Source organism: Lithobates pipiens, unplaced genomic scaffold (genome assembly GCF_037356315.1).
Source record: "Lithobates pipiens isolate NorthernLeopardFrog02 unplaced genomic scaffold, aLitPip1_a1.2 Scaffold_16, whole genome shotgun sequence".
Classification (NCBI taxonomy): Eukaryota; Metazoa; Chordata; class Amphibia; order Anura; family Ranidae; genus Lithobates; species Lithobates pipiens.
In genome coordinates, this window is record NW_027507748.1 from 245,261,131 (window position 1) to 245,283,782 (window position 22,652).

Below are 22,652 nucleotides of genomic sequence, written 5' to 3' on the forward strand. Positions count from 1 at the left end.
CCTCTTGTCTCCTGTTACCTAAAGATCCCTGCTCTGCAGCCCATCCATCCGTCCTCTCCCTATCCTGCTGGTTCCCCGGTGTATGACATCAGCCTGGCTTTTGTTGACGACTCTGGTATTTCCCATTTATTGTATATATTACTTGTTGTTTGTGGTTGGTAGTGCACTGTTTGTTTTCACTTATAATAAACACTATTGTTGTTTCACCTACATGCGTTTTGGGTTTCCTCTGTGCAGTCCACGCAGTCTGGTCTAATAATTCCCTAATAGTATACCAAGGCCATCCCTGACCAGACATAGCTGCGTTGAGGAACCATCCTGACCTGTTAGTCTGCCAATATGGATTTCAATGAAATCACTTATTATTCTCTGCTGGAAGAAGAGGATGGTGAATATTGTCGCCAGCTTCTAAAAAGGTGGACTAGTGACCAGCTGATGGAAACCATCTGATCAGCTCATTCCCTGGTGGATCAGGGCTACATGTCATTTGAGGATGTTCAGTCCTTAATCCAATTATGTGCAAAGCCAGCCCTGTCATGTTATCCCGAAGGAAGTGATGATTTTTCTCCCCCCTTCAATTCTGGCCAAGTTGAATCTCTGGTATGGTTGTTAGAGGATGGTCCAGCCTTTTTCATGGAATGTTATTCCTCTTGTCCACAGCAGGTGTTGTCTGATTGCATCCATTCAGTGCAATCTCTGGTTAGTCAGGCTGTGTGTGAATCAGTGTTTGTTCAACCTGTGCTACAGGCATGGTCAGACCTCCTGCATTTAGCTAAGCCACAACATTCCAGCCCTGTCCTTAATCACCTGCCTTCCCAAGTATCTATCTCCCCATTGCCTATGGCAAGCTCAGCTACAGCCCCGTTTACTCCACTTCCTACCAAATACTACTATCCTGTCACCAAGTGTAGCACCTATCCTGCCTTCAATCCACCTGCCTCTTCTCCTCCACCTGTAACACTCCCACAAAACCCTCCTCCTGCCACTGTTCCTTGGTCTTCCTTTTGCCCAGATACATTTTTTCTTCTTACAGCCCTGCACCTACATACAAAGCTGCAGTGGCTAAGCCAAAAAAAGAAACAAAAGTTCTTTCCGACCCGCACAATCCTGCCAGTAACCCTCCGCACCAACCAACCCCGTTCCTGCCTGCATGCATGCCAGTTGAAGCCGATGGCCCACCTAAGCCTGACGTCCCAGCTACCCAGCCGGATGTCCCAGTCCCAGCTACCCAGCCGGACGTCCCAGGCCCAGCCCTTCAGCCCATAGTGCCAGCCTTCCAGTCTGATGTCCTGTCGCCTGCCTTCCAGTCCAACGTGCCAGACTTCTAGTCTGATGTCCTGTCGCCTGCCTTCCAGTCCAACGTGCCAGCCTTCTAGTCTGATGTCCTGCTGCCTGCCTTCCAGTCCAACGTGCCAGCCTTCCAGCCTGATGTCCTGCTGCCTGCCTTCCAGTCCAAAGTGCCAGCCCTCCAGTCTGATGTTCTGCTGCCTGCCTCCCAGTCTGATGTGTCGGCTTCCCAGTCTGATGTGTCGGCTTCCCAGTCTGATGTGTCGGCTTCCCAGTCTGATGTGTCGGCTTCCCAGATTGATGTGTCGGCTTCCCAGCCTGATGTGCCAGTCTTTCCGTCTGATGTGCCAGCCTTCCAGCTTGATGTCTCTGCTTCCCAGTCTGATGTGCCAGCCTCCCAGTCTGATGTTCTGGCTTCCCAGCCTGATGTGCCAGCCTCCCAGTCTGATGTTCTGGCTTCCCAGCCTGATGTGCCAGCCTTCCAGTTTGATGTTCTGGCTTCCCAGCCTGATGTGCCAGCCTTCCAGTTTGATGTTCTGGCTTCCCAGCCTGATGTGCCAGCCTTCCAGTTTGATGTTCTGGCTTCCCAGCCTGATGAGCCAGCCTTCCAGTTTGATGTTCTGGCTTCCCAGCCTGATGTGCCAGCCTTCCAGTTTGATGTTCTGGCTTCCCAGCCTGATGTGCCAGCCTTCCAGTTTGATGTTCTGGCTTCCCAGCCTGATGTGCCAGCCTTCCAGTTTGATGTTCTGGCTTCCCAGCCTGATGTGCCAGCCTTCCAGTTTGATGTTCTGGCTTCCCAGCCTGATGTGCCAGCCTTCCAGTTTGATGTTCTGGCTTCCCAGCCTGATGTGCCAGCCTTCCAGTTTGATGTTCCGGCTTGCCAGCCTAATGTGCCGGCTTTCCAGTTCGATGTCTCGGTCTCCCAGTCTGATGTGCCGGATTTCCAGTCTGATGTGCCAGCTTCCCAGCCTGATGTTTGGAGCCAGTGCCCGTTACCCAGTCTGCGGAGCCGGTGCCCACTACCCAGTCTTCTGAACCAGTGTCCATCACCTGGCCTGTTAAGCTTGTGCCCATTATTCGGCTTGCCGGACCAGTGCCTGGTGTCCAGCTCGCTGAGCCGGGGCCCGTCACCCAGCCCACTGGGCCGGGGCCGTTACTCAGCTTGCTGAGCCAGTGCCTGTGATCCAGCTTGCCCTTACAGTACTTGCTGTTCGGCCTAAGGACCCGGAGATTGCTGCCCGGCCCGACGACCCAGGGATTGCTGTCCGGCCCGATGACCCGGTGCCCACTGTCTGCCCTGATGTGCCCGCTGTCTGCCCTGTTGTGTCCAGTTTGAAGTATCCGCTGCCCGGCGTGAAGTACCCTCATCCGTTGTGCGGTTTGAGGCCATTAACTTTGTGCAATTAAACCTAGTTGGAGCATCCGGAGGCTGCTCCTTTGAGGGGGGTACTGTCATGAAAAGGTCCACTCGTTGGTGGTGCTATTGGTCTCTTGGATTGCAGTACCAGTGTCCACCAGCGGGTATATTCTAACACCCAGGGCCTGTAATAAGAGGACCTACCTCCTGGTGGCACTGTTGTATCCTTGGGCTGTAGTACCGGTGCCCACCAGCGGGTGTACACTGGCAGTGTGGTGCAGACAGCACCTTCTGCGCTCAGCCATCACATGCTTGCCTTGGTATCGCTCTCTCCATGTGCCCTGACCTTGTTGCCTGTGCTTGGACCTTGAGCCTGTATCGACCCGACCTGAGCCCATCCTGGACCTGTCCCTCTTGTCTCCTGTTACCTCAAGATCCCTGCTCTGCAGCCCATCCATCTGTCCTCTCCCTATCCTGCTGGTTCCCCTTACTTACCCATCTACTGATTCCCCAGTGTATGACCTTGGTCTGGCTTTTGTTGACAACTCTGGTATTTCCCATTTATTTTATATATTACTTGTTGTTTGTGGTTGGTAGTGCACTGTTTGTTTTTCACTTTCTTGTCATTTATAATAAACACTGTTGTTATTTCACCTACATGCGTTTTGGGTTTCCTCTGTGCAGTCCACACAGTCTGGTCTAATAATTCCCTGATAGGCCTCAGGACAGTAAAGGTTCTGAGGGTTAATTATTGTAGGTAGGCCTAACACCAGTCTGGCCAGGCTATGTTTGAAAGTTCTGCCTGGTCATATGAACGGTGAGGTGCTGTCACGTACCTAGTAGACGAGCCCGGAATGCAGGGAGCGGCCCCTCGTATCCCCCAGGCTAATGAACCCCTGGAGATGGTGACAGGAATTCAAAAGTTCAGAGGGCACAAGTGCCTGGCAGATGGAGACCGGTCCAGATAAGCAGCAGGATTCTGACAGCGAGTAGGTAGGGCTGGTGGTACTTGGCTGGTGTAGACAGGCACAAGTGGGTAGACTGGCAGGCAGATGGACGTCAGCAAGGATGGCAGTCACAGGAAATCCAACGGGTAGGCAGGAACAGCAATGTCGGGTGCAGGCCGGGTCAGCAGGAAACAGTCAGCGTGGTACAAGCGGATGAGGCAGAGACGTGGTCAGACAAGCAGAAGTCGTAGACAGGCAGCAACGGATCAAGGTCAAGAACTAGCCAGGTATCAGGAACCAAGGTAACGGGTACAGGTATAGAATAGCAGGATCACAGAACACGCTGTAGACTGGACAGCAAGAATGGGATGGAGCAAGAGCCCTAAGAAGTCCTTAGGGCGCCAAAACGGTCGCACGACGGGTCAGCGTGCCCCCACGAGTGGACGTGCGCTCGTTCATGACGACGCGGGTGCGTTCGTTCGCTTTAGCGCGCGTCAAGGGGAAACGACGGGTTCTCAATGCCAGGCTTCTGCGGGTAAGTCTCCCGTGTACGACCGGAATGCCAGGATGATCGTGACATTGCCCCCTCCCAAGGGGCAGCCTCCGGATGCCCAACTGAGCCATCTTACTCGGGTGGGAATTCTTGAAGGCACGGATGAGTCTCTTAGCGTGGATGTTAGATTCTGGCTCCCAGGAGTTCTCCTCAGGTCCGTACCCCTTCCACTTGACCAAAAATTGAGTCTGGTTCTGTCTCTTCCTGCAGTCCAGTATGGCTTCAATTTCAAATTCAATTTCCCCATTGACCATCATGGGTTCCGGAGGACTGGTGATTCTGTCAGCGAAGGGATCCGGGACTGCGGGTTTGAGAAGTGACACATGGAAGACTGGATGGATTCGGAAGGATTCAGGAAGTTTGAGTTCAAAGGCCACGTCGTTCAGTTTCCTCTTGATCGGGAAAGGACCCACGAATTTCGGGCCCAACTTTTTGGAGGGGCAAGATAGTCTAAGGTTCAAGGTGGACAACCAGACCTGATCCCCCAACCTTAAGATCCAGCTCCCCCCTTCTCCTTCTGTCGAAGACTTCTTTGTTGTGCTCCTGTGACTTGGTCAGGGTTTCTTGTAGGATTTTGTTATTCGCTTCAAAGAAGTTAAGACTCTCCTGTACCGCTGGTACCGAACACTCGGGAAGACTGCTGGACAAGAACAATGGATGGAAGCCAAAGTTCGCATAAAAAGGGGACTGCTTGGTGGCCGAGTGGACTGTGTTGTTGTAAGCGAACTCCGCCATAGGTAGAAAAGAGACCCAGTCGTCTTGGGAGAAGGACGAGAAACAGCGAAGATACTGCTCCAGTGTCTGATTCGTCCTCTCGGTCTGACCGTTGGTCTGCGGATGGTAGGCTGAGGACAGGCAAAGGTCGATTTTCAGAGCTCCGCAGAGCGCCCTCCAGAATCTTGAGGTGAACTGCACCCCCCTATCAGATGTGATGTTGGCGGGAATGCCATGGAGTCTTACAATCTCCTTAATGAAGGTGTTAGCTGTCTCTGTGGCTGAGGGGGTGCCCTTCATGGGCAAGAAGTGGGCCATTTTGGTGAGTCTATTGACTACGACGAAGATCGTTGAATAGTTCTCCGAAGGAGGGAGTTTGACGATGAAATCCATGGAGATCATCCTCCATGGTCTATCAGGAACAGGCAGCGGTTTTAGTAGACCCCAGGCTCTTGACTTGTTGCCCTTACTCCGAATACAGGTGACACAGGTCTCCACATACCTCTTGCAGTCGTCCTTCATTCGTGGCCACCAGAATGTACGTCTGAGTAATTCCAAGGTTTTGAATACCCCAAAGTGGCCAGCCAGTGGATGGTCATGACAGGAGGCCAGAACCAGCGTCCGAACTTCATGGGGAACAAAGATCTTGTCCTCATGCCACAGGAGGTCATCACTAGAAGATAGCGGGATACCGGATGGAGGTGAAGTGCCTACGGAAGCCTGCTTAACTTGAGACACCACATCCCCCTGGAGTAGGAGAAAGTTCCCAGTAGAAAGGATGGTATCAGTAGGTGGCAAGCTCTCCGGCTGACTGAACATGCGGGATAGAGCGTCTGGTTTGGTATTCTTGGATCCGGGACGATATGTGATGTGGAATGAAAACCTCGAGAAGAAGAGTGCCCACCTGGCCTGACGGGGCTTCAATCTCTTTGCTGTCTTTAGGTATTCCAAGTTTTTGTGGTCGGTATAGACCAGGATCGGGTGGATGGCTCCCTCCAGCAGATAGCGCCACTCCTCGAGTGCAGATTTAATTGCCAGTAACTCACGATCTCCGACGTCGTAATTCTTCTCTGCCTCTGACAATTTGCGGGAAAAGAAAGCAACCGGGTGAAGTAAGGACTTGGGTCCCTGCCTCTGGGAAAGTATCGCTCCGACTGCTATTTCTGAAGCATCAACTTCGAGCGTATATGGTAGAGCGGGATCAGGGTGTTTCAGGACCGAGGCCGAGACAAACAAATCCTTCAGGGTCTTGAAGGCCTCTTGCGCTTCGGGGGTCCAACGAAACCTTTGACCCTGCTTGGTCAGCCCGGTAATGGGAGCGATAAACTAAGAGAATCCCTTAATGAACTTGCGGTAGAAATTAGCAAACCCCACAAACCGCTGAACTCCCTTCTTATCGGAAGGGGCAGGCCAGTCCTGAATTGCGGAGATCTTCTGGGGATCCATCTCAATCCCTCTTACCGAGATGACCAGGCCGAGGAACTGGATGCTCTGCCGTTCGAAAACACATTTCTCGGGTTTGGCGTATAAGCCGTGAAGGCGGAGACGAGTCAGGACCTTCTTGACATGTTCCCGGTGGTCGGCTAAAGTGGGGGAAAAGATTAAAATGTCATCCAGGTAAATAATTACAAACAGATCAAGGTAATCTCTAAAAATGTCATTGACAAAATGCTGGAATGTGGCTGGGGCATTACACAACCCGAATGGCATCACTAAATATTCGAAGTGCCCGAAGCGGGTACGGAAGGCCGTCTTCCACTCGTCACCCCTCCTAATACGGACGAGGTTGTAGGCACCCCGAAGATCCAGCTTGGAGAACAACTTAGCAGAACCCAGTCTCTGGAAAAGTTCGGGTACTAACGGCAGGGGGTAGCGATTTTTAATGGTGATTTTGTTCAATGCCCGATAGTCCACACATGGACGTAAGGAGTGGTCTTTCTTTTCCACAAAGAAAATTCCAGCGCCAGCCGGGGAGGTAGAGGGTCGGATAAATCCTTTTTCAAGGTTATCATCCAAGTAGGACTTCAGGGTACTCAGTTCAGACTCGGATAGAGATAAGATTCTTCCGAAGGGGATTTCTGCCCCCGGGAGCAGTTCAATAGGGCAGTCATATGGCCTATGGGGTGGTAGAGTCTCGGCCCCCTTCTTACTGAAAACGTCTAGAAAATCATGATATTCCTTGGGCACAGCTTGTCGGGTTTCATTGTCTGCTTCCAAACAGAGGAGGGCCGAGGAGTCCCCGTTGGGAGTCGGGTAACAATGCTGGAGACAGTAGTCCGAAGGGAACTCAATCATTCCAGTGACCCAATCAATGCGTGGGTTGTGTGCTTTCAACCAAGGCATACCTAGAATGATGGGGAACAGAGGAGACTTGATGACGTCTAGGCATAGGAATTCTTGGTGAGTCCCGGCGATGATAGGGGACTAGTCTCCTGAGTCACTGGTCCTGATTCCAAAGTAGACCCATCGGCCAGGTATACCGAGAGCCCCTTCTCTCTCGGTCTAAGGGGAATCCTGTTCTTCAAGGCGAAGGACGAGTCTACAAAGCCACTGCATGCCCCGGAATCAATAACTGCGTGGGTTGGAATAGTCCTTCCTGGAAGCTGCAAAAGAACAGGAACAGCCAGATGAGAGGTGTTATCAGACAACACAGGTGAGGGGACAGGTGGAACAAGGAGGCACTTACGCATCTTAGCTGGGCAAGAGCGAACAAAGTGCCCTGGTTCTCCGCAGTACAGGCAGAGGTTGTTGACCCGGCGATGTTGGCGTTCCTCTGGAGTCAGGGATGGACGGAGTAGCCCCAGCTGCATGAGTTCCGGGGAGTCCAGTGTGGATGCGGCTGGAACAGGAGGAGCTGGGTGGGCGGAGCTAGGCACCCGTGGTAGCATCCAGACCGGGCGAGTAGCTGTGGAAGAACGTTCTTGGCGGCGCTCTCTCAGGCGCCTATGATGTTGGACTGAAATATCTATCAGGGCTTCCAGGGTCTCGGGAACGCCCACACGTGCCAACTCGTCCTTCAGGGGCTTGGAGAGACCCATGCGGAACTGATACCGCAGGGCCGCGTTGTTCCAGTCTGTGTCAGCGCTCCAACGTCGGAATTCCGAAACGTAATCCTCCACAGGCCTGCGACCTTGTTGCAGGGCATGTAAGGCTGCTTCTGCGGTCGCAGCGAGTTGGGGATCCTCATAGAGTCTAGACATCGCCTGGAAGAAGGTATTCATGGAGTCTAAGGACGGATCCTTTCGTTCCAGCAGACGGTGGGCCCAGGCCTGGGGTTCGTCCGTCAGCAGGGAAATGATGAACCCCACCTTAGTCGCCTCAAGGGAGAAGGTCCTCGGTTGCAGGGCGAAATAGAGCTCGCAGGAGTTGCGGAAGGCTCTGAACTTGTTCCGGTCTCCCGCGAATCGTTCCGGAGTTGGGACTCTGGGTTCGGGTGGCATCATCACCACTGATGGTGGGGCATGGGCCCCCGGAGCAGCTGGTGAAGAAGCAGATAGCGCCTGGACTTGTTCTTTCAGTCTGCCGTATCCTTCCTGTAAACTCTTAACTGCCTGGGTAAGGCCGGCCAGGTAGCGGCAAAGCTCGTCCATGGGGGAGGCTCCCTGCGCAGGCTCGGACATGGCTGTCCAGTACTGTCACGTACCTAGTAGACGAGCCCGGAATGCAGGGAGCGGCCCCTCGTATCCCCCAGGCTAATGAACCCCTGGAGATGGTGACAGGAATTCAAAAGTTCAGAGGGCACAAGTGCCTGGCAGATGGAGACCGGTCCAGATAAGCAGCAGTAAACCGACAACGAGTAGGTAGGGCTGGTGGTACTTGGCTGGTGTAGACAGGCACAAGTGGGTAGACTGGCAGGCAGATGGACATCAGCAAGGATGGCAGTCACAGGAAATCCAACGGGTAGGCAGGAACAGCAGAGTCGGGTGCAGGCCGGGTCAGCAGGAAACAGTCAGCGTGGTACAAGCGGATGAGGCAGAGACGTGGTCAGACAAGCAGAAGTCGTAGACAGGCAGCAACGGATCAAGGTCAAGAACTAGCCGGGTATCAGGAACCAAGGTAACGGGTACAGGTATAGAATAGCAGGATCACAGAACACGCTGTAGACTGGACAGCAAGAATGGGATGGAGCAAGGGCCCTAAGAAGTCCTTAGGGCGCCAAAACGGTCGCACGACGGGTCAGCGTGCCCCCGCGAGTGGACGTGCGCCCGTTCGTGACCCCGCGTGCACACGTGCGCTCGTTCATGACGACGCGGGTGCGTTCGTTCGCTTTAGCGCGCGTCAAGGGGAAACGACGGGTTCTCAACACCAGGCTTCTGCGGGTAAGTCTTCCGTGTACGACCGGAATGCCAGGATGATCGTGACAGGTGCACATGACAGGCCAGAACCAAGTCTGGTTGGATGTTTTTGGGTATCGGTCCTCTCGGTGGTGCCAATCGGCGGGAGTGCCGGGGCCTGCTGAGGAGTCTGGAAGGGGGTACTTAAACAGGTGTGGGTCACGTGTTCGGGGTTCCAAAGTTGTTCGTGAGACCCTGTCTGGTCTGGGGTAGGGATCTGTCTGTTCCCGAGTCTCGGAGCCGACTGTTCCGAGGCGCAGTAACTGAGGGAGTATTCAAAGTGTCCGAGGGTGTGCTCTCGGCTTGGAGGGACACCAAAGCTCATGGAAGTGACTGGGGGAAGACTCTTTGGAGGAGGGCCAGCAAGTGGCATCCTGAGAAGTGCCTGGTTACTGGGTTGGGAAGGACATTGACGAATTCACACTTTTCCAGTACCATAAGAGGAAGCGGGAAACGTTCCAGGTATGGTTGGAAAAAGGTTCCTGTATACCCTCAGTTGATCAAGTTTTGAGTCAACGTGCTGACTGCCATGATCTCTGGCTAGTGATCTGTTCAGCCTTGAAGTACCCAGCTGCGAGTGGCTACTCTCTGGGTGGAAATAGAGGCTTTGCTAAACCTGCAATTCAAGGTGCCTGAGTTCTTCACCCGTGCCCTCTGTTTCCTAAGAGACTGTGTTTGTGAAAGTTCTACTGCAAAATAAACCTTTTTGAAAGGACTTCATCTGTGTCAGTGGAAAAGTAATTGGGTATCAACCCTGGGAACCCCTAGACGCGGAGGAGCAGGCCAAAAGAAGGTAACCGATAAGCCCATTAAGTCAAGGCTGCCCTGCAATGGGTTATGGCGGCTACATCTGCATATCCATTAAAGATAATGGATACTCGGCACAACACATACCCAAGCACACTACACACCTATCACAAGGTACTACAAATCCAGTACAGTACAAGCCCAGCACAATACACACCTGGCACAGAATATACCGAGCACAACACACTAAATACCCAGCAAAGCAAGTACAGTACACACTCAGCACATCACACTACAAACCCAAACAGCACAGCACACCGAGTACACTACCTACATACCTAGCATAGCAAACTACACTACATATCCAGCGCAGCACACAGTCAGTGGCCTACACACCCAGCACAGCATGGTAGGACTTAATAAGTGTTAGTTTCACACTATAATTTTCAAGAGAGTCCCGCAGCTAAAACATCGCAGGGGGGTCGGCGCAGGGACGGCATGACATGTGCATGGACAACATAGTTGCCATTTTAAATAAATAATGCCTCGGGCCGCTGTAAGAGCTGGGGGGAGGTGGAGCTGGGGGCCAGAGCTACGGCATGGTATGCGATAGCAGCATACCATGCTTTCACTCAGAGAGCGGAGGAGGAAGCGATCAGATGCACCCTCCCACTCAGATTCTTCAGGGCACAATGGCGGCAAGTAACGATGCTTTTCTCGCACAACTGTGAGCAGCAGTGGCCAGTCAGGGCGCTGCATGGCTCCACGACCAGATCAGGGCCATTGTGGTGGAGGGGGGGGCACATCGGCCGATGGGGGAGCAGGGGCAACACCTCCGGGAGCGGCGATCCCAGCCGCCCTAGCGGTACAGCCCAGGAGGTGGCCCGGGTGGGCTCCAGCAAGCGGTGCCAGGCACTCCAAGGAGGGGCACAGGAGTGGTGACTGCCACACAGTGTCAGGAGCCCCCAGCTTCCACCCCAGGGGGGGTTACAGAGCAAAGATATACCAAGTGGAGTGGGGTGCGGAGGAGGGGCCAGGAAACAGCATTGGGAGAGACAGGCACTGCACAGGGATCGTGCCGATGCACGGGGCGGCTGACGGGAGCAAGAGGGGCAGATGGCGGAAGCCAGCCCAGGCAGCAGGGACAGGAGATCCAGCGGGGCGGGGACCAACCAGTTAGCACAGCCCCCGGGCACCTTAGAGGCGAATGGAGAAATGGCCAGGAGGCCGGGGGGGGTCGTGGCTGAGACACAAGTGGGGAGTGTAGGGAAATTCAGCTTCTAGGACCACCCAGGTAGGTTCAGGTAATGCAGGAAGACTTCCGTAGACCCCCAGGCCCGGAGATATCAATAATGTGACACAGGAGACAGGTTTGCAATCCTTCACTTTAAAGATATCTGCCTTAAACAAGGTAAAAGTTGCACTTTTATGCAAGTCTAGGGATAACAAGGCAGGAGTTTCTGAAGTTTTAACACGTATACAGAAGAAATAGCTTCAGTCAATATTTTTCTTATTAGCTGGTGCCATAAGACAAAATTCACATAATTTTTACTACGAAATATATGTATTCTTGAACAAATGCCGTTATCTTATCTAAAACAAACTCAAGCCTGAGCTAGGTCAAACTCCACAGTCTTAATATATATGTAAAAATAACCAAGAGAACATTTCTATAGATAACAGTTTAAACATATGTGAATTTCAACTTAAACTCATATTTGAATTTAAGAGTTTTCCTGTAAAACATAAAATCTTGAACAAAATGGAGTCTATCTTGCTATCGTTCTTTACAGTTTCCCTCTTCGAGACATTTATAACTCACTACCTTTCACAGTTATGTAATCTTTCTTCTATCATAATACATACTAAGATAAACTCTATTCGCAGCAGCAGGATCAGGGGTTCGGGATGCCTTAACAATTATGCACATTATAAGCTTCTAACAGGCATATAAGAACAAAACAAAAAGAATAATCATAGTTATAGTTATGGCAGCACTTTTTAACCATGTAAGTATTCCTATTCCAGAATTTAGGTTTGCAAAAGGATCCCATGTCTTAGCAATGTTTCTAGCTTCATCTTGTAATTTGCTTACTTCTTTCCGGTGTTGTGCAATTATATCATAATAATCTGGTACCTCAATACTTGTGTTATGAAACCTGGTACAACACTCATAATCTTCTGTGTTTTCACATATCCCTGTTAAAGTGGCACTCATGCTTTCTATGGCTATCTCCTGTAGTTCTAATTGTTTTCTAATTGCCCTAGTTTCTATATTTAATTTAGTAATATCCTCAGAATTCTTTTCCATTACTTCATCAATGATTCCAGTGTAATTATTCAACCTTTTCATTATATTATTATATCTTTTTCAAGAAATAACTCCCTTTTATTGCGGTGTTTGAGGGGGTACCTAGGATGCATGCTAGCTTCAAGGAGGTGTCTTCCCTTGCTATCTCCTACTACGCCCACGATGGGGACTAGGGCTGCAAGATAACACCATCCTTGGGGTTCAGTGGGGATCCAAGGGTGACAGATTGTTCCACAACAAATATAAATACTGTTTCCTAGAGCTAAGGATCGTTTGTTGAATATTGTCATCATTTCATCAGAAAGACTGGAAAAGGTTAAACTCGACAATAATTTTCCTACTGTGGAACTGGAGCTAAGAAAGTTTATCAGAGTGGTGTTTAGGGCAGGTTCTGAAGTGTGAAAGAAAGGACTTTCAATTGATGTCATTAAAAAGTTAATTTTAGCTTGTTGGCAAACTCCAGCTCAGTTTGTGGAGTTTCCCAACCTAAAACACCAGTCTGGGAAATTACTTCTACCAATAATTTGGAAAGTAAGGGTATTATTTGAAAGCGTTCTTGTGACATTTGTAAGGACGACAGGAGGTGTGCCATTAAGGGGATCTTAGCAGTGCTAGGATGGAGTTTACTACTATCCAACATTTTTCAAATCCAGATTTGGGCATAGCTATATTTAAACTTCAATAATAACATTTTATCTGTAAAACTTTCTGAGTATTCATTTCTCTTGTGTCTGTCATGTGTATTATTCTGTTGTAGGGTGTTAGAGGCTCCACAAATACTCTTTATGGGTCCCAAATCTTCAGGATGATAAATACAGTTAGTTATCAGCAAAGTTGGCAGGAACACGATCAGGGCAGCCCAGCATAAGAGGCACAAGGCCTTCCCAGAAGTCTGTGGTGAAATAAGCAAAGTCATCTTGTTCAGAGTCTTGACTATCTGCTTCACTTGTCTGTGCTTTATCTTTGTCTTTGCCTTGCTTCTTAGGGTCCTGGTTGACCTTCTTTACACGACTTGCATGAATCCAGGCCTGTTGTCCCTCTACCAGAATAGCTATGCGGGTAACTGCGATCAATGTGGTTGGGGGTCCAAAGGGATACTCCTGTTTCTTGGTGCGTTTCAATTGCTGGACTACCACGGTGTCACCCACCTGAAAAGGGTGTGTAGGTTCCTGTGACGAAGGAGAGGTGCAAGCAACGTTCCTTTCAACTTGATCCAAAGTTTCAATACATTTTTTTTACATATTCTTCCTGAATAAGATCTAGGTCCCCTCTTTCTAACATAAGTGGCTGTCTGGCCCATGGGGTGGGGAATGGCCTACCCATTAAGACTTCAAAAGCAGAGTATCCTGTCTTTTTAGAGGGTGTCATTCTTACCTCGGCTAGTACAGCTGGGAGGACCTTCTTCCAATTTGCATACGTACCTCCAGTGGCCTTCCTGATCTTCTCTTTAATGGTTCTGTTCATCCTTTCCACTATACCTGAACTCAGGGGGTGGTAAGGAATATGAAACTTCCATTCTATTTTCAGTGTTTTTACCAGGTCTTGACAAACTTTGGCCACAAATGCAGGACCATTGTCAGAGTTGATCTGTAGTGGGCAACCCCACCTTGGAATAATTTCTTGTATCAGAATCCTCACTACTGTTTGTGCATCTTCCTTTGTAGTTACAAACATTTCTATCCATCTTGAGAACATGTCCACTATTACGAGCAAATATTCTTGTCTTTTACCTAGTTTGGGCATGTGTGTAAAATCTATCTGCAGATGAGTGAATGGTGTAGATGGATATATCAGATGTTCATGTTTTACTTTGTGAGGGTTCCTAGGGTTATTCCGAATGCATGTGATGCATCTGGAAACATATGCCTTTACAAGAGAGGGAAGACCTGGAATGTAAAAATCCTTATCCAAAAGTTCACATGTGACTTTCCACCCTCTGTGACCTATCCCATGGTATTGTGAAATGAAAATGGGTGCGCTGGCTACAGGGATACATGGTCTCCCCTCTTGGCAGACAAGGTCAGTTTCTGGGCTTGTCTGCACACCTATTGAGTTCCATTGCTGGATGTCTTGGTCTGTGGCATATGCTTGGAGATCACGCAATGTTTGATCCAAAAGAGGAATTTCTGGTGAGAGTAATGGCATTTGTGTGTTTGCAGGCTGTGTGGATGCTGCTTCTCTTGCTACTTTGTCAACTAAGGCGTTGCCTTTGGCTATGTCATCTTGTTGCCCTGTATGTGCCCTACAGTGTAATATAGCTATGGACCTTGGCAATTGTATAACTTCTAGCAGACTTGTGACAAGCGTGGAATGTGAGATGGATTTACCATCTGCTGCTATGTAGCCCCGCCTTTTCCATATAACTCCAAAATCGTGTGCAACGCCGTAAGAGTACTTGGAGTCTGTGTAAATGTTTACATCCTGCCCTTCAAAAAGCTAACAAGCTCTAGTAAGAGCTATAAGTTCTGCAGCTTGTGCTGATTGGAATGGGACAGGGTTTGCTTCCAGTATTTTATCAGGCAGTTGAACAACAGCATACCCTGCATGGTATGTGTTATCATTTGGTCTTGAACAAGACCCATCCACAAAGACATTCTGTGCTCCAAGGAGAGCAGTTGAAGACATGTCTGGTCTCGGGGATGTGTCTTGGTGGATGAGGTCCATGCATTTATGTTGAGGCACTACCTCATCTTCTTCACCTTTCAAGCCTAGCAAGGCATTCAGGATTGGAGCTGGGCCAGAAGTGGGAGAGGCATATTTTATCTCAAGTTTTGGGTTAGAAAGTAAAATGACTTCATAACCGCTCAGCCTCTGGGCTGACATGTGCTGGGTATGGATATTTTTTAGTAGAATGGATACATTGTGAGTGGTATGCAGTGTGGTGGCATGTCCTAGAGTGAATGATGTAGCCATTTCCACCACCATCGCACAGGATGCAATAGCTCTGAGACGTGTCAGCATGCCCTGTACTGGCATAGGCACAACCTTTGAAAAAAATGCAATAGGGCGGAGTTTGCCCCCATGCTCCTGGGCCAGGACCCCCGCCAAAGTTTTACAATTGTCCCTTGCAAACAAGTGAAACATTTTTCCCATATTCAGGTTGTCCAAGTGCAGGAGCTGTGACCATTGCAGTTTTAAGATACACAAAAGCATTGTATATTTCATCATTCCATTTCACACAATCTGGCATGTCAGTACCTGTGGCTTGCCTCAGGAGATTATCATAGTAGGAACAATCAGGTATCCATTGGTGGCAGTAACCAATCATACCAAGAAAGGATAGCATGTCCTTCTTAGTAAGTGGGCGGGGCAGACCCACAAGAGCCTCAGCTCTCTTGTGACTGATTTTTCCTTTCTCCTTTGGAGAGTACAAAACCAAGGTATTCAACTGTTTCCTGACACCACTGTAGCTTTTTCTTAGAAACCTTGTGACCATTGTCTGCTAACCAATGTAACAGATCTAAACCATCATTTTTACATGCTTTCTGGCTTGGACTACACAACAACAAATCATCAACATATTGAAGTAGGACGGAACCATGGCGGGGTGTCCAGGACCGCAAGGTTTCTTGGAGGGCCACTGTATATACTACAGGGGAGTCTACATAGCCCTGCGGCATTCTACACCACGTCATTTGCCGATTTCTGAAATTAAATGAAAAGATAGGTTGTGTCTCTTCGTCAACAGAAACTGAAAAAAATCCATTACAAAGGTCAATGACCGAAAAATACTCTGCATCGGATGGTATGGAGGTTAGGAGTGATGGCACGTCAGGCACTATGGGAGCAATGGGTATCACTAGGTTGTTTATAGCTCTGAGGTCTTGTACAAACCTGTAAGAGCCATCCGGCTTCTTTACTGGGTTAATGGGGGTGTTGTAGGGTGAGAGTATCTCTTTAAGAATTCCTTGCTGCAGGAACCTTTCTACCATTGGAGCAACTCCTTCCTCTTTTTCTTTTGAAATGGGGTATTGTTTGTGATAAACTGGCTTTGCCCATGATTTTAAAGCTGCCTTGTATGGGGTACAAGAAATAAGACCTACATCCAAGGAGCTTTTAGACCATACTGGATCATCTGGTGGAGGGAGATCACTATCCTCAGTGTAATATATTGGTATTACCTTGGAGTGTACAAAGACCCCTCCTTCAGTGGTAATTTTCAGTGTTCTACCCAATTTTCCCATCAAATCTCTTCCCAAGAGGTTCACGGGACATTTTGGTATAATCCTGAAACAATGATGCAAAACTGTTGCACCTCCCCCTTCAACATCACTTACTGGTAAAGGCGGTGTTTTGTATGTTTTGGTAAGTATCCCATTAATTCCCATAGAAGGTTCAGCAATTTTGGTCTCACCTCTGTAGTAGTCCTCACTGAGGGTGCTCCGAGTCGCTCCTGAATCGGAACAGGCCTATATTTAACATATAAGGTCACAATTGGTTGCTCATTGTAAGAGTGTGAGATCAAGGGAAATGCTGGGATACTACCTTCTGGGCAGCTTCATTTCAGTTGTTGTTGATTCCACTGTATAGGGAATCGGGGACCCTGTTGTTTTGGGGCAACTTGATTCTGTTGGCTAGATTGGGGTCCATATGTATGCATTTGATCTTGATCTTGAGTATTTGGGTTATTCCATTCATAAGGACATTGATTTCTCCAGTGCCCCTCCTGTCCACAGTTAAAACAACATGTGCGGGACTGCTGGGGGGGTCTGGAAAAACCATGCCCTTTCCCTCTTATTCTTCCTCTTCCTCTGCCTCTACCTCTATTTCCAGTGTCCCATTGTCCACCATTAACTTGGGGAGGCTGGGCTTGCACTCCACCCTGATAATGGGTACTCACTGCTTTCTCTTTTATTACATCGAAACACCCTGCTGCTTCTTTTGCCGCGTACACACGATCAAACAATCCGGTGGAAAAGTCCGGCAAACTCAAGTCCGCTAAACAATCCCCGCGTGTGTAGCCTCCGGCATACTTTTTTGACCCGAAAGTACGGCGGACTTAGAATGCCGTGTTGCACACCAATCTTTCCGCCAGACTCGCATTTCGGCGGACAATCCGGCCGTGTGTATGCCAGTCCGCCGTACTTTTGAAATGAGCAGACTTTTCCCGCCTGGAGAAAAGTCCTCTCATTTCGAGCGGGTCTCCAGGTAGGCGGGGCCCGCGAAGGAGACGTCGCTGGCCCCGCCGCCTGGTATGGACTTAAAGGGGAACCCCCACGCCGAAAAAAATCGGCGTGGGGGTCCCCCCCAAGTCCACAACAGACCCTTGTCCGAGCACGCTACCCGGCCGGCCAGGAAAGGGGTGGCGAGCTAACGCCCCCCTCCTGAGCCGTACCAGGCAGCGTGCCCTCAACATGGGGGGGTGCCTTGGGGTAGGGGGGGCCGCGCGGCCCCCCCACCCCAAAGCACCTTGTCCCCATGTTGATGAGGACAAGGGCCTCTTCCCGACAACCCTGGCCGTTGGTTGTCGGGGTCTGCGGGCGGGGGGCTTATCGGAATCCGGGAGCCCCCATTAATAAGGGGGCCCCCGGATACCGGCCCCCCACCCTATGTGAATGAGTATGGGGTACAATGTACCCCTACCCATTCACCTGTAAAATAAAAGTACAAAAAAAAACACAACACACGAGATAAAATACTTTATTGCACAGCTCCGGGGGTCTTCCGTCTTCGGGGGTCTTCTCGCCGGACTCCTCCGCTATCTTCTTGTAGCTCTTTTGCTAGCGGAGGAGTCCGGCTTTCTTCCTCGACTGCCGGCCTCTTCTTCCGACTTCGGGGGGTCTTGTCCCCCTCTTCGGTTCTTCTGCCGGGCCACCGCGCCTTTGGGGTGCTTTGGGGTGGGGGGGGCCGCGCGGCCCCCCCTTCCCCAAGGCACCCCCCATGTTGAGGGCACGCGGCCTGGTACGGCTCAGGGGGGGGGGGGTACGGCTCTCCCCCCTTTCCTGGCTGGCCGGGTAGCGTGCTCGGACAAGGGTCTGTTGTGGACTTGGGGGGACCCCACGCCGATTTTTTTCAGCGTTGGGGTTCCCCTTTAAGTCCATACCAGGCGGCGGGGCCAGCGACGTCTCCTTCGCGGGCCCCGCCTACCTGGAGACACGCTCGAAATGAGCGGACTTTCCTCCGCGTGTGTGGGCGAGTCCGTTCATTTCAAAAGTAGGGCGGATAGTACGGCGGACTTAGTACGCCGTATTAGTCTGCTGAAAAAGTGCCGTGTGTGGGCATGTAGCCCGTTCGGAAAGTCCGACGGACAGTCTGGCGGAAGTCCGCCAGACTAAGTACGTCGGACATACCGCTACGTGTGTACGCGGCTTTTCTGTATTAAAGTTTCCTGAAATTAGTAAATCGTCTGTGTGGTCCATTCCGATATCATCTGTTTGACCACCAAGGTGAACTGGGGTTTTAGATTATTCATATAAGTTTGAATAAACAAAGCTCCCACATCAGTAGTTGTAGCTAATCCAGCTTCTGTTGTCCAATTTTCATGAAACCTTTTCCAGAACTCAACTACAGTCTCTCCTGACTTTTGTTTGCATGCTATGGCAGTAGGGAGGGAACTTTTATTTTTAAATACTCTCATCATTTCAGTCTCTAATTCCGTCCACATGGTGTTCCTACCTGGTACTGTGTTTAACCCATATGTTCCCGCATTTCTAGTGTCAATAGTGTTTATAGTTGCAACATTTGCCCAGTTCCAGGAACTGGTGTGTCCTATGATGCCATCAATAATAAGACACATATCTTCCTGTGTGAAATTTCTACTCTTACAGGCATTTTTTAAGTAAGTTAAAGTACCTCCTGCAGAGGCAGTGGGTTTGAGGCAATGTTTTACTATCCTGTCAATGTCCTCAATGTCTATTACCTTTTTCAACATTTAATTTCCAATGGTCATGAAAGGCGCTTGAAGATTAGGGTTACAATATGCAGCTCCACTCTTTGTTTTAGGGGGACTGAATATTTTATCCCTATCAGCGTTTTCCTGTTCTTCCTCCTGCTCTTGGCCAGGTGGTGAAACTACCTCTCCTATAGCTCCCTGATCTTCTGGTTCAGCTACCTCGACTTGGGCTCTCTCTTCTCTCCTCTGTGGGTGCTGTCTATTTGTTGTGGAGCGGGAAAGATCTGCTGTTGTGGTTGTGGCGCAGGAGGGACCTGCCGTTGTCTGGTTGCATAATGTCCAGCCAGAAGATCAATATCTTCCTTTGCTAAACTTGGATAGACATGTACATATGCGGGTGGAGGATGACTGACTATTGGCAGGGATGGGGCTGTTGGGTCAGGGACAACTCTCTTTTTATCGGCTTCTTCTCTATGTTTCTGGTCATAATCTTCCTTACTTAGACATTTGGTGGGCTTTTTCTGTTTCTTATTTTCCCTCTGAAACCAAAATGGGGCGTATTTTAACCAGTTCTCCCCTCCCTTTTCCATATCCCATTGAGGATCCCCAGGGTACCAAGGGAAAGTTCTCTTATCTCCTAAACATAATCCTTTAATCATATCCATATGAAAATTATCGTTATTACCATTCCTGGAAAAGGGGTCTACACTGTGTATGGTTTCGGTCCATGCCGCTAAATTTGAAACCCATGGGACTATAAATTCATAATTAGTACCACAAATTCTGGCTACAAAATCTTTACATGTTTCTCCTGGGTTGGGAAGAGGGGGAGGATCTTCTTTACCTTGTTTCTGACCCATATTGACAGTGGGAGCCGACTGTTTTACCACGCAGCCTTCTGATCCACCCAACAGATTATCTTATAACTTCTAAGCGACAGAAAGAAAAAGCAAAAGATTTTGGGGTCACCGGAGTCTATTTCCTCATTAACCTCCTCATATTTCTTACCAAAAGAAATGTATCTATAGATGTGTATGCAGTACTGCTTATCTTTGTGGATTTCCCAAAAACCCTCCAATATTAACCTCTGGTGTGATCCTATCCCCTACTAATTTATGGATCTAAAAAAGCTTTAAATCAGAGCTGGGGCAAGGAATATTTTGTCAATAAAGACAAATTAAACTTACCCTCAGGTGACTTTTTTTGCTTATTTTTCTTTCCCGGACAGCCCCCAGTTGTAGGGAAATTCAGCTTCTAGGACCACCCAGGTAGGTTTAGGTAATGCAGGAAGACTTCCGTAGACCCCCAGGCCCGGAGATATCAATAATGTGACACAGGAGACAGGTTTGCAATCCTTCACTTTAAAGATATCTGCCTTAAACAAGGTAAAAGTTGCACTTTTAGGCAAGTCTATGGATAACAAGGGAGGAGTTTCTGAAGTTTTACACGTATACAGAAGAAATAACTTCAGTCAATATTTTTCTTATTAGCTGGTGCCATAAGACAAAATTCACATCATTTTTTACTACAAAATATATGTATTCTTGAACAGATGTCGTTATCTTTTCTAAAACAAACGCAAGCCTGAGCTAGGTCAAACTCCACAGTCTTAACATATATGTAAAAATAACCAAGAGAACATTTCTATAGATAACAGTTTAAACATGTGTGACTTTCAACTTAAACTCATATTTGAATTTATGAGTTTTCCTGTAAAACATAAAATCTTGAACAAAATGGAGTCTATCTTGCTATCGTTCTTTACAGGGAGGAGTTGGACAGCCGGAAGGCGCAGGACCCCTTCACCAAGGCTGGCGGTCAGGGGCAGAGGGAATCTCATTTACAGCACCGCAGAAAGCACCTTGGCCGTTGGAGCAGGCATGTCTGGGAGTCACATGCCCCGCTTGGAACCAGAAGTCGTCAACGGAAGATCTGAGGGCGAGTTGTCGGAGTCTGAATGAGGTGAAGAGCAAGGTCGGTCATCCGCGGTGGGTCAGCAGGAGGCGGCTGTGAGGCCCGATCCTGGGCAGCCCGGTAAATGTGATCCTTCTGGTTCTTCTTTTTCTTCTTTGTTGCATGACTTGCTGACACAGGGTAGTTCTCCTGGTTCAGGAACAGCAGGCGGGGAGTCAGAGCCAGGGGGGCGGCAGTTGACCCCCCCAGTGGCAAGAGCAGGAAACACAGATAGGGCAGGAGGGCCTGGGGGGGTCTGTTGTTGGGATTGAAGGAGCTGGTTCAGCGATTCGAGCATGGGGCCGTGTGTGGGCCGGCGCAAGCGTGGTCACAGGCGACTGGGCCTGTGGCAGCCAAAGCTGGGGGGATTACCGGGGTGCAGGCTCCTGCAGCTAGGGTTGAGGGGGACACAGCCTCTGAGATGCCGACGACGTCAGCTGGCATTTCGCCCAAAGGGGGGACTAGCAAGCCTGCTGAGAAGAGCGTGGACCCTTTGCGGTTGGCGGACGCAGCGAAGAGTGAGGTGTACGTCTGCTCCGAGGGCCCTTTAGGCGCGCATCACAAGCTGGAAGTAAAAGTAAAGATATGGATAGGTGAGTATGTTGAAATCTTCACCTTGTTGTCACTGGAGAAGTTCAACCGGGATAGGTTGAAGCCCGAAGAGCGAAAAAAAGAGGACGAGGAGAAGCGTAGATATAGGTTTATTCCGTGTACCTTTCCCAATTGGCTTCTGGCGTTTGCTATATTGGTGAGCGTCATGGTAGAGAAGACTCCGGAGCACTGTTCGGCGCTGTTCGTGTACTTGGAAGCCAACAGTGAAGTGCACAGGATGTACGGAGGGACGGCGTGGCTCCGTTGCGATTAGCAATTTAGGCAGAGAATGGCAGTCCGACTGTCTCTTCGCTGGAATCGCAAGGACATCAGCCTATGGATGAAGCTAATGACGGCGGCGCATGCCCCCTTACCAGTTTTTTCAGCCGGGGGTTGGAGGTTCGGCAACCTCAGGACAGCCGACTGAAAAAAAACATTTGGGTTTCTGTTGCCAGTTTAATGAGGGCACGTGTAAGTTTGGGACAAACTGACGATTCAAACATACATTTTCCGGCTGTGGGGGATCCCACGTGCTTGACAAATGCTTTAAAAAAGGAAAAGGGCGTCCCGGAGATCCTGCGCACAAGAGGAACGACTCCAGTGCGGGTGGAAAGCATGTTGCCTTTCCTCAATATACCCCGACCAGGTGGAAGCTCAATTGTTAGAAGATGGGTTTACGTTTGGTTTTAAGATCACTTGTTCACTGACCTCGGTGCCACCTCTGGCAAAAAATTTGAAATTTGTGCTGCTGTACTCAGCAGTTGTCACGGAAATTTTTTTAAAAGAGGTTGCATCAGGTCCGATGGCCAGCCCTTTTCATGAGGCGTCTCTCCTAGACCTGGTGGTTTCTCCACTGGGGAAGGCTCCTAAGAAGGAGCCCAATAAGTTTAGATTGATCCATCACCTGTCATTCCCAAAAGGGGGTTCCATTTAACTATGCCATTGCTCCACAGGAGTGTGCGGTGGCGTACATTTCCTTTGATGCGGCCATTGTGTGGGTCTGGCGTTATGGCCGGGGGGCGTTGA